A 10,244-nucleotide genomic window follows, 5' to 3' on the forward strand; every position below is an offset into this window, starting at 1 on the left:
CCAGTGCTGGGACACTTCAGACCAGGCAGCTAGTAAAGCTGAGGAGCCACCGACGCCCCACCCACCACGAGGCCTGCTACTCTAAGACCCCTGAGCCCACAGCTGCCCTGGGACGCGGCCCCCTCCACCGGCGGGCCCCGCACCTGGTCTGCAGGCCTACCTGGCAGCAGTCCCTGACCCCCAGGGCCCTGAGGCCAGAAGCCCTGGGACTCAGCTCTACCCACGGGGTAGTCACCAGCTCTAGGCCCACCTGGGCCCCAGCCCCACTCACCAGTGGGCCAAAACCTACCCCAGGGCCCTGCAGTCAGAGACCCTGGACCTGGCTCCACTCTCCAGGGGGCTTACATTTGTCCCAGGATCCAGCCCCACCCACCAGCAACCCACAGCCTCCATATAGGGTTCAGTTCAGTTCAGTTCAGTCGCTCAGTCGTGTCCGATTCTTTGCGACCCCATGAATCGCAGCACACCAGGCCTCCCTGTCCATCACCAACTCCCGGAGTTTACTCAAACTCAAGTTCATTGAGTCATAGGGTAGGGCTTGGCAACCAGCTGGACTGAGGGCCTGCCCCAGCTACCAGACTGCCCCTAGTCATCAGCTTGCCACAACAGCCTAAATAAGGGACATGCCTAGAGTCAATAGCTCTAGTGACAGAGGGCAGTGTGCTGCTGGAATACATAGGATGACTTCTATAAAAGGCAGCTTCTCCAAGGCAGGAAATGCAGCCAACCTGCCGAATACATAGAAATAAAAACAGCAAATTAGGCAAAATGAGGTGACAGAAGAATATATTCCACATGAACAAACAAGATAAAAACCGCAGAAGAAGAACCAAGTGGAGTTAGCCAACTTACCTGATAAGAGTTCAAGGAGATGATTGTAAAGATGCTCAAAGAGCTCAGGAAAAGAATGGATGGACACAGTGAGAAGTTTAGTAGAGTTAAAAGAAGAATCAAACCGAACTGAATAATACAATGATTGATATAGAAATGCACTAGAAGCAATCAACGGTGGGATAGATGATGTAGAATAACAGATCAGTGAGCTGGAAGCCAGAGTCATGGAAATTAGGGAAGCTGAGCAGAGAAAAAGAGTAAAGAGAAATAGGGACACATTAGGAGACCTCTGGGACTGTATCAAGCACACTAACATTCACACTATAGGATCTCTGAAAGAGAAGAGAGAGAGAAAGGGCCAGAGAACGTATTTGAAGACATAATAGCTGAAAAGTTCCCTAACCTGGCCAAGGAAATGGACATCCAAGTCCAGGAAGTATAGGAAGTCTCAAACAAGATCAACCCAAAGAGAACTGCACCAAGACGCATTGTAATTAAAGGATGCTGGTGGTTTAGTTGCCAAGTTGCGTCTGACTCTTGCAACCCCGTGGACTGTAGGCTGCCAGGCTCCTCTACCCATGGGATTCTTCAGGCAAGAATACTGGAGTGGGTTGGCATTTCCTCCTCCAGGGGATCTTCCCAACCCAGGAATTGAACCCAGGTTTGCTACATTGCGGGCAGATTCTCTACTGGCTGAGCTATGAGGGAAGCCCAGTTAAAGGATGAAAGTGAAAGTGAAAATGAAAGTCATTCTTTCATGTCAGACTCTTCTCGACCCCATGACCTATACAGTCCATGGAACTCTGCAGGCCAGAATACTAGAGTGGATACTTTCCCTTCTCCAGGGGATCTTCCCAACCCAGGGATCGCACCCAGGTCTCCCACATTGCAGGCAGATTCTTTCCCAGTTGAGCCACAAGGGAAGCCCAAGAATACTGGAGTGGATAGCCTATCCCTTTTCCAGCGGATCTTCCTGACCCAGGAATTGAACCACGGTCTGCTGCATTGCAGGCAGATTCTTTACCAACTGAGCTACCCGGGAAGCCCAGTTAAAGGATAAAGAGAGAATATTAAAAGCAGCAAGCGAGAAGTAACGAGTTACGTACAAGGACGCTCCCCTAAGTCTGTGAGCTGACTTTTCAGCAGAAACTCTGCAGGTCAGAAGCAGCTGGTAGAGTATATTTAAAGTGATAAAAGGGAACATCCTACAACTAAGAATACATTAAGCCAGCGGTCCCCACCCTTTCGGGTACCAGGGACTGGCTTCGTGGAAGATAATTTTTCCACACATAGTGGGGGAATGGTTTCAGGATGACTCAGGCACAATAGGGCTCATGCTCCTATGAGAGTCTAATGCCGTCCCTTACCTGACTGGGGCAGAGCTCAGACAGCAATGGGAGTGATGGGGAGTGACCGTAAATACAGATGAAGCTTCGCTTGCTTGCCCGCCACTCACCCCCTGCTGTGCGGCCCAGTTTCTATCAGGTCGCAGGCTGGTACCCGTCCATCGTCTGGGCGTTGGGGACCCCTGATTTAAGCTTTCATTCAGAATTGACGGAGAGATCAAAAGCTTCATAAAGAAGCAAAAGCTAAAAGAGTTCAGCACACCAAACTAGCTTTACACGGACTGTTAAAGGGTCTTCTCTAAGCTAAATGGAAAAGGCTGCAACTGGAAAGAGGAGAGTTACAAAAGGAAAAAGCAAATGTACAGTAAAAGTAGTATGCCAACCATATATAAAGCTGGTAGAAAGCTTAAAAGAGAAAAGTAGTGAAATCATTTATATCCACAATAAGTAGTTAAGGGCTACACAACACAAAATTATATAAAATATTGTGTCCAAACAAGAAAATGTTGGTAGGGGGCAAGGAGGAAAAAATGCAGGGTTGTTAAAATGGGCTTAAACTTAAGACATCAGCAACTTAATTGTGTATATGTGTGTGTGTGTGTGTGTGTATATATATATACATATGTATATAAAATGTTGTGGTGACTAACCAGACACACAGATCATTCTGCAACTGTGAAGAATGAAAAGTTGAAATAGTGTTGGAATAGTGAGTAAAATCATACATATGTACTTGTTACTTTAATTACTAAGTTACCTTCTGCTGGGATTCTACCAGCTTACACTCATCCTCCAAGTCTGTGGCCTGTGTGTCCATTCTCTTGACAGTGTCTTTCACAAGGCAATTGTACCACTTTATGCTCATACCATATATGAAATACTTGAAAAGCTGTATCTCAGTGTAACTTTGATTTGTATTTTTCTTACCATGAGCGAGGTTGAGTATGTCTTCTCTTTATATATTTGAGTCCTTTGTGTTTCTTTTTCTTTCTGCATCCTCTGCCCACTTTTCTGTTGGACTGTTGGTATTTTTCCTGTGAAGTGTAGTAGCTTTTTACATAAGATGAAGATTATCCATTTATCGATATGAATTTCAATCAAGTGTGTATATGTACAGACTTTTCACAAAGAGTCGATACTCTGCCCCAGCGGTGTTCAAACATAAGATCCCTTGATAAGAATTTTACATCAGATATTATTGGATCAAATCTGTGGACCGTATGACTTTTAAAGTATATTTCCATTCTCAGCTTTTATACTTTATTGATTAAACATTGCCTTACCTAGCCTGGAAAGCCTAGGTCAGGCTAACTGTGCCTTCTCCACATAAAGCAGTTTGCTTGAAACAGTCTACCCAGAACATCCTCGGAAGACAAAGCCGGAGCGCTTGGTAAGCATGTATTTGTCCGGGATCCAGTGGCATGCACCTTTGTACCCTTCGGCCTAGAAAGCAGGAAGCAGCTGTGGCCTCTCACCTTTGAGTATCTTTGGCCAGCAGCCTGGTACTTTGGGAGTTTATCCGGCTTGCTTTTCAGAGGTATTTCGACCCTTTTATGAAGAAAGCAAAGTCATGAAAGGAAACCGAGAACATTAAAGATTCATGCCTCTTGTGTAATTTGGCTGTGAGACACAAAGCCAGTTTCTGCTCAGCACTTCCTGTAAAATGAACTGAAAACTGCAAAGAAACATGTTTAAAGATAATGTGTTTGTATCACAGTTCTGTTGAATCACTTGTGCCGCACATCTTCCAGGCAGCTTGAAAACATTTTGCACACTAGAAAGATGAAAGCATGCGACATTTATTTCCTGGAGGTGGAAGAAGAGTCCTGGGTTTCTGCAGTCCCCAGATGATTCAGCGTGTACTCACATAGCTACCAACTGTGGGAAATCAGCAAGGCCTCATTGGGATTTTGGATGTATCAAGAAACAGTGTGGGGCCAACTGAAGCAAATGCCAGTGTGACATCAGCAGTTGCTGAAGGATTTTTGTTCAAGTTTTTTTTTTTTTTCAAGTTTAAGAGCAAGACTTCCCTAACTTAGAATGATTAAACACAGAACTTTTCTGAAAGGAATGAAATAAGGTTAGGTCATATTGAACAGTTTGGAACTTCAATTTTCCTCATTTTTTTTCTTTTTTTTTAAGGAAAATTTTCCTTCTCTCAACTCTCCTAATTAGCTGTTTGATCCTCGTAACTCTGCCCCTCATTCCCCTCCTCCACCTTTAATTCCGTGCCCTCCTCTCTCTGAGAGGGTCTCATCAAAGGAATATATCCTTCACTGTGTTTTCTCTCCTTGAGGGTAGATCCCTTGTGTTTATGGACCACTCGATATTATTGAAGAAGGATGAGTTTGGGATCTAAAAAAGATGCCAGATGCAGCAAAGTACACAACTGTGACCTCAACCCCTGATTGGGAGGTGGCATTAGGAAAGGCCAAGAGTGACCTCAGTGGCTCTAAGCATTTCTCATGGCTGACCTGGAGCCTGATGTAGCTGTAGATAGAAATGCATGCTTTGGGAACGCACGGCCAAGCCAGACCGTCCGGAGTCCTGCAAGGCAAATGATGGTTGGATCCACTATACTTGGCCAGCCATGGAGAACCCCGCAAGACACCCCACCTGTTAGGCACCAGGCAGAAACAGTCAGTCTTGTCTGTCAGTTAGGAAGGGAGGGGAGTGTGTGGGAAGGAGTGGGAGAGAGAGATTAAAAAGAAGCAGTATTTTTTTCTTTACTTGAAGTTTCAAGACCTCCAGGTTGAATTCGCAATAATGATGGGCTGGAGAAAGTTCAAATAGATGTATCCCATGCATGGCATTAAAAACGAAGCTTAAGCATATGCAAATAGCAAGTCGATCGCTGCTCTGAGATGCTGGTGAAGCATAGGCTCTGGGTTGAGAAATAAGCTTGTGCTGAGAAACCATCTGGGAAAACTCTTCAACTAATTTGAATTGAGCCAAGCTGAGACCTTAAGCATTTCTTCCCAATGAGATCCAAGCTGAACAATGACACGAGCTGATGTTCGGTGGTGGAGGTGCCCGTCCTCGCCTCACAGCTGTCAGGGTGAGTCCACGCTGCTCCTGAAAGCTGGATAATTAACTGCCGTTTGCTTTGAAGTCCAGGGAAAGCTGCTTCCTACTGCGGTGCGTTTGCAGCTTCTACAATTGCCTCAAATGTTCACTGCCTCGACCGCGTCAGTCCCACTAACTCCCTTAGATGTTCAGGTTTCTCAAAGGTATTCAAATCACTGAGGCTGCCATGTGAGGTGTTTCAAGACAGATGTTTTAAAAAAGTGACTTATTTTTTAATCACTAGATTATTAAATAAGCTTGCCAAAAACATGACTACAAGTCATGAATGTTGGCAGCCTTTTCTTTATTTTTAATTGATGGAGAGCTGTTTTCAAAGGGATCAAGTTTGGCAAGCATGGATATAGGATTATTAAATCTGTAGAACAGTCTAGGTAGTCACATCACACTAAGAAAAGAAGACTAGATTAGTTTATTATTTTTTTTAAGAGCTTGATAAAAGGACTAAGTTCGCTTCTGTTTACCTTAGAAGTTTCCAAATAGGCCTTGGGAAAAAAATATATTTATAAAAAGGTTCAGAGTAAAGGTTCAGAGTGAACCCAAGTTTAGTGTGTACGTGCATTGAAGGTAGCAGGTAGAGCACACTGAATGATACTTTGATTTATTTCTGTTCCGTATGTATCTCTCTGTGGCAGTGTGACAGTTGGAGCTCTATAAAGGACTTTGGTTTCTAGATATTAATCATTCAGACCAAAGTGAATGTAATTTTACTCGGAGATGGTTATGAAGGGAAAGGAATTAACATGATATTTTAAAAGATAATGTTTCACAGCACAATTCTGAAATGGATTACTAAGACTTTTAGTGAAATTGCATTAGTTGATTTGCTATACGTGACATGGTAGTAAGAAAAACATCCGAGTTTTCATGCTGAGATTACTTGGTAGGGTAACCAAAGGGTAATTGCCAGTTTGGGTTTATCTTTGCAGTAAAAATCAAATGTGGACTGCATTGAAACAGAAATCCAGGACTTAACCTGTCCAATGGAAATCATCCGTGCTTAGCAAAGCCTCACAGTTATTTTTCTTTCAAATTTACATTGTTTTGCCTTTAGGGAGTTGATGGAAATTCATTGTGAGTGTTTTTGTGGGTCATTAAGTGTTAATGGACTTAATAGTCCAGTTATAAAGACCCAATATATTAGCCTGTATTCAGCACTTAATGCTGACATGGCTTATGTTCCAGAATTGCATTTGGGCCCATAGAGCTGAACATCAGATGCGAGCATAGGTTAGGAATGGGTTTTGTTCTTCTGCCGTAAGGAAATAACCATTCTGTTTACAAATGACTCTGATTTTTAACAAAGCAGCTATTTTAGATGCAATTCATTGGTTTATTTTGGCCCAAAGAAAGATTCGGACATCCCCTTGTACATTAGGAGCACAGCACGACTCACTGGGCTTGACAAGCAGATAGAACGTGAGTTACGTGATATCCCGTAATACGCCTCCAACTTCCTCTGGTACCTTTACTATCAAATAAGCTAACATTGCTATGGGAGGGAATCACCAATTTTAAAGTATTTTGCAAATCTGCAAGAGAGATCTTGCTGATTCTTTTTTGGGAATGGAAACTTATGCCATAAAAGATACATCTTGAAAAATGAGTTTGTCCTTGGCTGATGAAGAGAGTTAAAGGGCCATTTCCTCCAGATTAGATGAGAATAATAATTTTTTTGCAGTTTCAAGCAGTTAAGGGTACATTATGTTGAGTATAGGAATGCAGGCTCTGCTTAGCCCACAAGTCCACGAGACCGCCCTTATTCTTGCCTTCAGGAATCACAGCACCACGTGGCTTTGGATACTTCTTTGTCAGCTCTTTTGAAATCAAACAACACTCACTTAAATATAATCTTTAAACACTGGGTAATAGAAATACTGCATGGTTTCACAATACATGAACCACATGTAGTTTGAACCATATGGATTATATGTAGGCTGAAATGATCATACACCAGGGTCTCCATTTCCTCCTCCTACTTTATAAAATCGTTAGGAATTCAACAAAGAGATTGTAAGATGATATGAAACAAAAGTTTTAAGAATTTTCATTCATTCATTCAACAAGTATTTTTGTGCACTGACTGTTTTTGTTTTCCACCCAGAGAGAAATGTAAAATTTGCACAAAAGTCTACAATGTCTTTAGTTACAGCAGTTCTAGGATTAGAGATAGGAATTTGTCCAAAAGAATTCAGAATAAACTATATATGCAAAATGATGACAGAGGTAGAAGGGACAGAGAAAGAGCCTGAGACTAACCAATGGGTCCTCAAAGAAACAACTGAATTCCCTCTGCGTTAGTGTCCTCAGCAAATGAGGAGTTGATTGGTAACTTGAGAGGTTCCTTCTCACTCGACAATTCTGTGACTCACAACATAAATCACTGTTGAATCACTAATAATAATAATAATACCAGCACAGTAGGAGAGATTGACACTTTGAGTCTTCCCAAGGGCAGAAGTTTTCTAAAACTCTGATTTTCAGATGCTTTAAATGGACATTTTACCGTTGTCTGATATTCAAGTGCTTTGAAAGCTGCTAGGCACTTGAATGCAAGGCATATTTCTTGAAAGATCACAATTCTTCAGGATGTAAGACAAATTCATGGGTAAGTTTCTAAGCCTAAGTCTCCACTTTGAATTTCTTTCATAGATAAATGGGGGAAGCTGATAGAAGGTACATAAAATATTAAAAATTAGCCAAGCCTAGGACTCCCCTGGTAGTCCAGTGATTAAGACTGTGTACTTCCACTGCAGGGGGTGTGAGTTCGATCCCTGGTCAGGGAACTTAATATCCTGCATGCCATGAAACATGGCCCCTCCCTGCCAAAAAAAACATTAATCAAGCCTGCATGGTCATTCCTCTATCTCTTGAATTTTATATCATTAAGCTACCTTTAGGAAATCGTGATAAAGCTACTGCCTTCATGACCTGAGAATGTTTGGTTCTTCAAGAGCTTTTCTATGATAACTCAATAATTTTGTTAATATCAGAAACTTAAAGCCAGTCAATTATAGTCATGAGGGAAAAAAAGTGAAAGTGTTAGTTGTTCAGCCATGGTGTTCAACTCTTTGCAACCCCCTGGACTGTAGCCCACCATGGGATTCTCTAGGTGAGAATACTGGAGTGGGTTGCCATTCCCTTCTCCAGGGGATCTTCCCAATCCAGGGATCGAACCCAGGTCTCCTGCACTGCAGGCAGATTCTTTACCAGCTGAGCCACAGGGGTACAAAGGACATATCTAGCATTTGTTTCTTTCCTTTATCAAGTACTTTTCTAAGCCTCTTACATATATTATCTCATTTAATCTTTGCAGCAATCCCCAGGTTGGTACTGTTATTGCTTCTGTGACATGGATGAGGAGATTAAGTCACAGAAGATAAATGACTTGCTTAATATCACTTAAGTTGTAAATGACAGAGCTGGCATTGGAACCTGCGTGGTCTATGTTTCAGGCTCATGCTTATGTCCGCAATAACATAGCGGCCTTCTAACAAGACTACCCATTTGTCATATTCACAGTGACACAGGCTTAGTAGCCAAGAGTAACCAGGGTTTAACCCGAGCACTGATGAGCTGGAGGCAGCTCAGCTCTATCTTTCAGGCTTAGGAGGCCAGGGTCTAAGACCTGTGGTACTTTCAGGGGCCCAAGAAAATGTTTTAATTTCTTTTAAAATCAAAAGGAAAAACCCCAAATCTAATTCAGCCCAGATCATACTTGTTTATATCAGCATTGCCATAATCTATATTTTATATATTTTGGAATGTGCCCAGGAACATTGTAGTTGTGGGCCTGACTGGAGGGGAAGTTGATAGGCGTGGACGAAGCTGCCCTTCCCATCTGGCCTCTTCCTCCTCTCTGCAGGGTGGTACCCAGGCGAGCTGCCACAGAGCCCATCTCTGGCTCAACGCAGCATCAAACCTCAGGTTTCTCCTGGAAGTGCCCCTCCACCTGCCCCGGCCCCGGCCTTGGTCACTGGGGGGATGGAACTTTCCTCTTCTCTCCGGCCCTGTACTGAGGCAAGCCTGTTGCCCTGCTGGCCTGTGGGTGGGTCGGGTCTGGTCTGTACAATGTGTGAGCAAGTCAGAACGCAGTAAGCCTTCTCCATCAGAATGAGTTCTGCTCCGAGAGTGTGTTCATAACTCCAGCTTGTTTGTAGGTTCTAACAAAGTTAGCCTAGGGACCCAAGTGGCGCAACGGCTATATGGTACTGGGCTGTGATAGGTTTATAATACTTTTCACACAAATAATATGCTTCCCCGGTGGCTCGGCAGCAAAGAATCCGCCTGCAATGCAGGAGACACTGGAGATGAGGGTTCGATCCCTGGGTTGGGAAGATCCCCTGGAGGAGGGCGTGGCAACCCACTCCAGTATTCTTCCCTGGGAAATCCCATGGATGGAGGAGCCTGGCGGGCTATAGTCCACGGGGTCACAAAAAGTCAGATACAACTGAAGTGGCTGAACACAGCACAGCACACGAACAATATATGAGAAACAAGCACAAAAAATAAGGGAAACGTTTTTAATCCTGCAGCATAGAACCTTGAAAAACTCAGCAGTACCGCACAGCAGCTGGCTATCAGGGGCTGGCACTGAACGAGCAGGCAGGAAGAGCTGCTGACCGGAGGAGGGAGCGGAGGTGGGAGATGGTAGAGCTGAAGCTTCGTCAGCAATAGGCGAGGGGACAAGCTGCAATTTCATTCATGCCTGACGCTGATAGAATGCACATTCCCGTTTTTTAAAGTTTGCAACTTGGATCTAAACAGACATTTCTCCAAAGAAGACATACAGATGGCTAACAAACACATGAAAAGATGCTCAACATCACTCACTATCAGAGAAATGCAAATCAAAACCACAATGAGGTACCATTACACGCCAGTCAGGATGGCTGTTATCCAAAAGTCTACAAGCAATAAATGCTGGAGAGGGTGTGGAGAAAAGGGAACCCTCTTACACTGTTGGTGGGAATGCAAACT

Source organism: Cervus canadensis, chromosome 7 (assembly GCF_019320065.1).
Source record: "Cervus canadensis isolate Bull #8, Minnesota chromosome 7, ASM1932006v1, whole genome shotgun sequence".
NCBI classification, from domain to species: Eukaryota; Metazoa; Chordata; class Mammalia; order Artiodactyla; family Cervidae; genus Cervus; species Cervus canadensis.